Here is a 7,000-nt window from a genome sequence, read left to right as displayed (position 1 = left end):
CGTGAAGAAGCAACATCCATGATGTTCTGTCTAAAACAGATCCCCAAAGTTAAAACAGCACCAGGATTCTCTGGTGTAACTTTGGACCACAAGAGGCAGTAGTGAGTAAGTCTGCCCAACATGAGACATGAGCGTTATCAAAGTTATTGTTAGCTTATATTTGTGCAAAATTCACATTTCTGTTATTTGTACCAGAACCGTGACACGTGAAAAGGGCGTCTTCCTGTCGTAATGTCTGTGATGTAGACACACAGAAGCACGCGTTGCTACGTTATTGATCTGAGTTCTGATAGTTCAGCAGAGGAAACCAAAAAAGTGCATTCTGGGTAAACTTTAAAAGTTCTACCACCATGTGAGACACTGTAGGCGGCTGCTGAGGACGAGTTAAAGCACATGAAAGGACATTTTAATACCAGGCTTATCTTCTAGTCCTGATTCCTGCTTTCTGACACAGACTGGACCCATCAGCTGGGTGAGTTATAAAGCCTGTAAACCCCGTACAGGGTTAGGAAGGAGGAATCGATCCATAGCACAGAGTTTACAGGCACTGAGTCACTGCTGGAGCCTCAAGTGGTCACAGGAGGAACTACAGTTTAAGTTTGTTCATTCGTTTCCTTTTCTTCCTCCCTTTCCATCATCCTCTCTAATGTCTTTCCTTCATCCTTTCTTTCCTCCTTTCCTTCCATACTTCTTTATTTCCATCACTGATTCTTAATTCCTAGCTTCCTTTCCTTTTTCATTTGTTCCTTTCCATTTGTTGTTCCCTTTTCACCTTCTTCATCCTCGTACCCTTTCCTTTTCATATTTCCTTCCTTTCTACTTCTGTCATTCTTCCTTCTGCTTCCTTTTCCCCTCTTTTCTTCCTTATTGTTTCCTTCTTTATTTCCTTTACTATTTCAGTCGAGCTGTAATATCTGATATAATAACCAAACTGAGGCTCACGTTGTCTCCGGCTGGGACGTCATCCGTCTTGTTTCCTGTAAAATTCCCCGTCTGTTCACACCAGTCGGGGCTTTTGTGACGTTCTCCGAACGACTTTGTTGAAAAAAAGAAAAAGGAGCCACTGGTGTTAGAACCCGAGCTCATATTCATTAAACTTAAATCATTCGGCGCCCCGTCCTCTCAAGCACAGATGATTTATAACCACCTGAAGACGTTCTCATAATTATGAGACAGTAAGTGTCAGATATGCAGCATTAATCTTATCACAGACTTGAATAATGATGTTCCTGATGAATCCATCACGTCTTCAACTGAAACGTCTTTAGGTCTGCTGATTAATGTCGTTCCTGCTGAACTCTGAACACGCTGCAGTGTGTTTGCATTTTTACAGCTCTGAGTGAAACAAATTAGACCCAAAGGTCTCCTTTTCTTTGTTCCCTTCTTTTCTTCCTTCTTTACTTCCTTTCATATTTGCTCCCTTCTTTGATTTTCCCTTTCCTCCTTCACTCCTTAATTCATTTGCCCTTTCTGGTCTCATTCATTACTCCTTTGCTATCCTTATTTCATCCTCCTTTCCTTCCTTTGTTCCTACCTGCTTCTTTGTTCCCTTTCCTTCTTAGTCTTCTTCTTCCTGTTTCATTCCTTCCTTAGGTACTCTCATTTCCTTTCCTTTCATCCTTCCTTTCCTCTCTTTCTGTCATCCATTTTCCCTTCCTTCCTGCCTCTTCCATCCTCCTTTCCTTTCCTTTCCTGTCTAATTCTTTTTGAACATCAACAGCTGAAGTGAGCAACCTTAGTTCAGCTCTCGCGTCTCTCTGATCGTTGTCACACAGCCGTCTGACCCACAGAGCATGACGAGCAACACTTCTTTACTTTTGTTCAGTCTTTATTGGCATGACCAGAAATCCAAGCATGTCCCACACAGTCCACGACTCTTGTGACCCATCGTTTGAAATCCTTTTCCATCCCTTCCTCTTATCGTTAGTCTTGTTTTCGAGTTGAAGGAAAGTGAAGTCCGGTGCATTTGTTGTTGTAGCAGCACAGACGCAGACAGATCCTCCAGTGTGCGCCTGTTTCATCACGAGCCCAACACACGGGGACCAGTTCAGTACCAGTTAGTGCACGAGATCATGAAACACATGCTGTCCACCCTCCTGTTTCCCATCCTGCACTGGGGCAGCTCTCCTGGCACCTCTGTGGAAGAGAAACACGTTTCTAAAATGTTGAAATTTGCATGAATTTCAGTGCGCGGTGACATTTTACTTCTGTAAAATGAAAATCTGAGTACGACCTCTTCTGAAGGGAAACAATCTTTTTTATAATTACAGGTCAGCAGTTACTAAAAATACACCAGATTCTTGGCGTGAACGCAGGAGAACAAACACATCGCTGTGCTTCCATCGTGGAGTCGAGCGTTTACCTTCAGGAGTCGCGTCCTCAGTTGTGTCACACTGCTCGTGTTTTTCAGTTTCCTTCTCGGCCTCCTCAGCCTTCCTCTCGTGGCTCTGATCACTTCCCATCTTTGGTCATGAAAAAGAGTCCCGCCTGAGGAAAAACACAGGTGGAAGCTGAGGTTAAAGGACTCACAGAAGGAAAACACTAAAAAGATCTTTTGGTTTCAGTCAGAGCCGAATGAGAAGACGGAGCAGTGACTGCCTGAGAAGTTTTATCATTTAATTGGGGTTAATAACTAGCAAATATGGCAGGTTGAAAGAAACCGCAGAGTGAAGAGGGTGAAAAGTCAAAGGCTTGTTACCCACAAACTCTTCTTCTACCTAAACTGAAGAGGCGGTGCAATGTATGCAGTGGAGGGTGAAATGAGACGGGGAGAGGACAGAGATAGAAAGGCCTTGATAGCGAGGAAGAGAGCTACAGACGGAGAGGAAGAGGACAGCAGACATCACCGCCACTCCTGGTTATCAGCTCGGACATCCCTAATCCCGTCCAGGACACCAATCCAATCAGACAAACACAATCAGCTCGCCGGACGCAGCTCGAGGGATCATCTTACTCTGCTCAACACGATCGCCGCGAGCTGCCCAGGCTTTCCCGGCCATGTGTAATGCATGCTGGGAAATTACACATAACCAGAAGGGCTTTTCAGCATCGTGTTACCCTGACGATAAAGCACACGAGTGCGTCGGTGCTTCACGAGCTGGAACAGTAAGAAAACACCGCCATCATCAGCTAAAAGCATAAACGCTGCTAAGTTCATTAACTGGCTGAACAGAAGCTGTTTGGAGAGTCTGAATAAGTCATGCAGTCTCATCCACTCAGGTCTGAGAGCTCCTCTGCAGTCCTCCCCTGAAGGCCGAACCAGAGCCAGTTCTGTCTGGTAACAGGAAGCAGCATCTACACCTGCTGCTGACGTCCTGTGGAGCCACAGCAGTGCTGGGATGTTTGTGCGCTGGTTGGTGACGGTTGCTGGAAGCTGCTGGAGGATGGTGCTGTACCAATAACCTCCACCCGCTTGCTTTGGTTGGTGTCACCCAAATAAACTACGGGCAACCGCTGCAACGGCCGGCGGCTGCCAGATGTTTGCAGACCAGTCTGTGTGACCGAGTCCTACCGTTAAGAAGTGCTGATGTTAAATATGATTCATCCTTAGAGAAAAACAACTGAACTAATCATTCAGCTTCTGATTGGTCGGCCTGCGGCTCCAGACGCTCCAGACTCAGACGCATGAGCACCAGCTCGGGGACAGCTGGGACGTTTCTGGAACAAACGAGAACAAAATGCTGCTGAATATTTTCACACTTTTCATTCACGGCACAGAGACAAACGGAGTCTCTAACACCGCCGGCGAGCCAGTGGAAGAAACGGCGGCAGTAAAACAAGAAGATATTAACTGCCTCACAAATGTGTAATGACTGTGGCCTTCTGGCCGGACCCCGAGGCAGTAACTTGTGATAATTTTCACATAAATGTGATTATGAGCCTCTCCTTTGCCCCAGATCTAAATCTAACACCAGAGGAGGCTCATCTGCTGGATGAGCGTTAAAGTGGAGCACAAAGAAAGAGAACAGCTGGATTGTTTTAACAGTAGTTCATCTGAACCAAGTAGATAAAAAAGAGCTTTACTGGAGATTTGTGTACTTTGGTTTGTTTTGCATATATTAAGAGTCGCTTGCTGCCATCAGGCGCCTCATAAAAGTTCAAAACGTGACTTCAGAAACCAACAGGTGACATCATGGCGGCAACCTCCATCAAAACAGCCATCGACTCCAGTTGGGCCAAGACATTCAGGCCCATTTCTTAAGTGATGGCAGCTCCAAGAAACAGATGTTTTGGGGACATGTTGTTGGTCAGTGAGGAAGCGGCTTCGAAACACAAAGTGGAAAATGCCCAACCCGAGTCTTCATATTAGGACGCCACAAACCAACAGGTGATGGTGCGGCGGCCACGTTCCATTTTTATAGAACTATACCACAAAAAAATGCTCGGTAAAAGCTCAAGGAACGAGAGAGATTTAAAGATCTGAAACTCACGAGGAAAGTGTTTACCGAGGTCACGGAGCAGGGGAACTCGTTTTCTCACAGATTTCTATTGCACTGGGTGAGAGGTGTCGCCCCCTGGTGACTTTTAGAAAAATGCATGTTGAACTTGTTTCATCACTGGTTACAGAGTTTTTAGGTGAACCGCACAGCACCACAAAAAAAGGATCATGATACTTGTTCCTGGATAAATAAAGATGTTCATAAATCTGCTCTGTTTACTGGCTTTATTCACAGAGCTGACCTGACGATTCAAATAATCTGGCAACCCCAAAGTTCTTCTCATTAATGGGTTAGAAATGAGTCATGTCAGAGAGCAGTCCCGTTAAAATGGAACAAACGAGCACCGAACAAACTCATCACAGCGACGTGTGTTTCATAGCTGAACTTCAGAGTGTCTCGATCAGCATTCAGAGCGGTCGCCTCGCTTCCCTCCTCGACTCTCTGTGCAGCACGGATCACAGCCGGAGAGAAAGCCGAGCTAAAAATAGCTCCCTCCTCTCAGATATTGTTTTGTTTTGACTTGTGCGCCTCCTTATCTCTGCCGCTGCCCTCTTCAGCTCACGACAAACTGATTCGGCTTTTCCACAGCCCGAGGGCTCCCATCTGAACACAAAACTACATGTGACCCACAGAAAGCAGCTGCTGGCTGCAACAGCATAACGCTGTGGCAGGTACCTCCGATCTGACAACTCCACAGAGACCAACGGTGAATGCAAAATGATTTTAAATGAGCACAAAGAGGCAAGCTGACTGAAAACAGACACAAAACATGCACAAAAATGGTCACAATGAGGCACAAAATGACTAAAAATGGACAGAAATCAACATCAAAGACGACAAAGTGACATCTAGGAGACATAAAATGACAAAAAGAGACTCAAAATGCAGAAAAACCACAAAGATTTTCTGTAAAACAACTTAAAAAAGAAAAAATGACACAAAACAGGTGCAAAAAGACCACAAAGAGACTGAAAATGACTGTGACGAAATGCAAAAAGACTCAATATTTCTACAAAACAACTAAAAATGAACAAAGTGACAACAAAGAGACCAAAGTCACACAGAAGGCCGTCTCTCTGAATGCTGCTATACTCGAACACCGCCTCACAAACCACGCTGACTTCAGTTCTCGCTTTTTTTCTGTCAGTAATGAAAGACTTTTGGCACGAATGGGGTCCACCCACTAGGAAATAATTAAGATAAATAATCTCACAGCAGCAGATTAATTACAGCCTATCTGCATTACTGATTCGATTAAAGCCAGAGTGAGTTTGCCTCAGTTTTATTCTCTCTCTGCTCTGATGAACGGGTGTCACCGATTCAGGACTGTGTGGCGTTAGCTGACAGATGTTAGACTCTGCTTCATGCGTAATAGATCCACGACTTTAATATTTTTACTGTAAATGTGCTGAATGTTTCCAGCTTCTTTATTCGCTGATATACGATACGCAGGTTAAAATCCCACATCAGCCTTTTCTGTAAAAAACAAGACCAGAAATCTCTGATGTCTACTGGAAATACTGCAGCAAAGGTTTATGATTATAAAAGTGCTTAATGTTGTACGTGATCAGATTAAATCACACATGCTGGCTTTGGGTCAGACTCGAACTGTCAGCCTGCCAGTTATCTCAAAGAAAGCAGTCTGTGGGAGGCAGAAACAAATGACTAAGAAAAAACAAAAATGATGACTCAAGAACTGAAAATGAGCTGAAAAAACCCAAAAGAGACTTTAAATCAGTATAAAGAGATACAAAAACAACTTAAACTGCATACAAAACAGCCACAAAGAGCCTCAAAATGACTAAAAACTGTCAGAAATGACGTCAGGGACACAGAACAATTAAAAACTGGTGCAAAATCTGCACAAACAGACACAAACCGAGAACAAAGACACTCAAATGTCTAAAAATAGACTTGAATGACCACAAATAGACTTAAAATACACGCAAAACAACAAAAACAGACTGATGACTGAAAACTAAAGGCGCGCGAACTCAAAGACCACGCCCAACCTGCTGCAGGTTCATGTTTCCCTTCTGCAGGAACACCTGTGCAGATGTGGGCGGAGTCTAAGAGGACAACCCCGGAACCGGAAGCGTGTTTGTTTGTGTCTGTGTAGCTGTGCCTCATCAGACCTCCACGGCCTGCTCCTCATTACAAACACCAAACATGTCCTGACTGTTTAAGCATCGTGTGTCACCCATTATGAGGGGATCACGCGTGTTTCAGGCTTTCTAACTCCGTGTTGGTGACACGTGTGGGTCCGCTCCAGCCTGCAAACATGTTTACATCTGATCGCTCCGCCTGCAGAGAGGACAGGAGCTCCGACAGCCGCTCGGGGAGCACAGATTAATTTTAGCCCACCTAATCGACCCCCACGAAGCCCGCGAGACCGCTCCGTCTGTGTCGGCCGCCGGTTCCGATTAGTTTGCGATGTTTCCAGGCAGAGAATCCCGATCGACGTGTCGGCGGAGTGAAGGCTGTGGAGATCCTGATGGAGGAAGAAGGATCACTCCGCGGAAATCTCCAAGCCAACGCGGAAGTGCCGCAATCTGCAATTC

At 45.1% G+C, this 7,000-nt stretch overlaps 1 long non-coding RNA gene across 1 annotated transcript; it reads right to left on the bottom strand.

Moving 5' to 3' along the window:
• Window positions 1-1,810: 1,810 nt before the first annotated feature.
• LOC120715397 lies at window positions 1,811-6,980 on the bottom strand. The gene is made up of 3 exons (XR_005691624.1): window positions 6,804-6,980; window positions 2,363-2,487; window positions 1,811-2,136 (listed from the first exon to the last, which is right to left on the bottom strand). It is a non-coding gene; the product is annotated as an uncharacterized LOC120715397 (long non-coding RNA).
• Window positions 6,981-7,000: the final 20 nt, after the last annotated feature.

The sequence above is a fragment of the Simochromis diagramma genome, unplaced genomic scaffold (genome assembly GCF_900408965.1).
Source record: "Simochromis diagramma unplaced genomic scaffold, fSimDia1.1 OVJJ01000438.1, whole genome shotgun sequence".
NCBI classification, from domain to species: Eukaryota; Metazoa; Chordata; class Actinopteri; order Cichliformes; family Cichlidae; genus Simochromis; species Simochromis diagramma.
The sequence above is the reverse complement of the archived record's forward strand: the minus strand, read 5'-3'. Positions and strand labels throughout refer to the sequence as shown.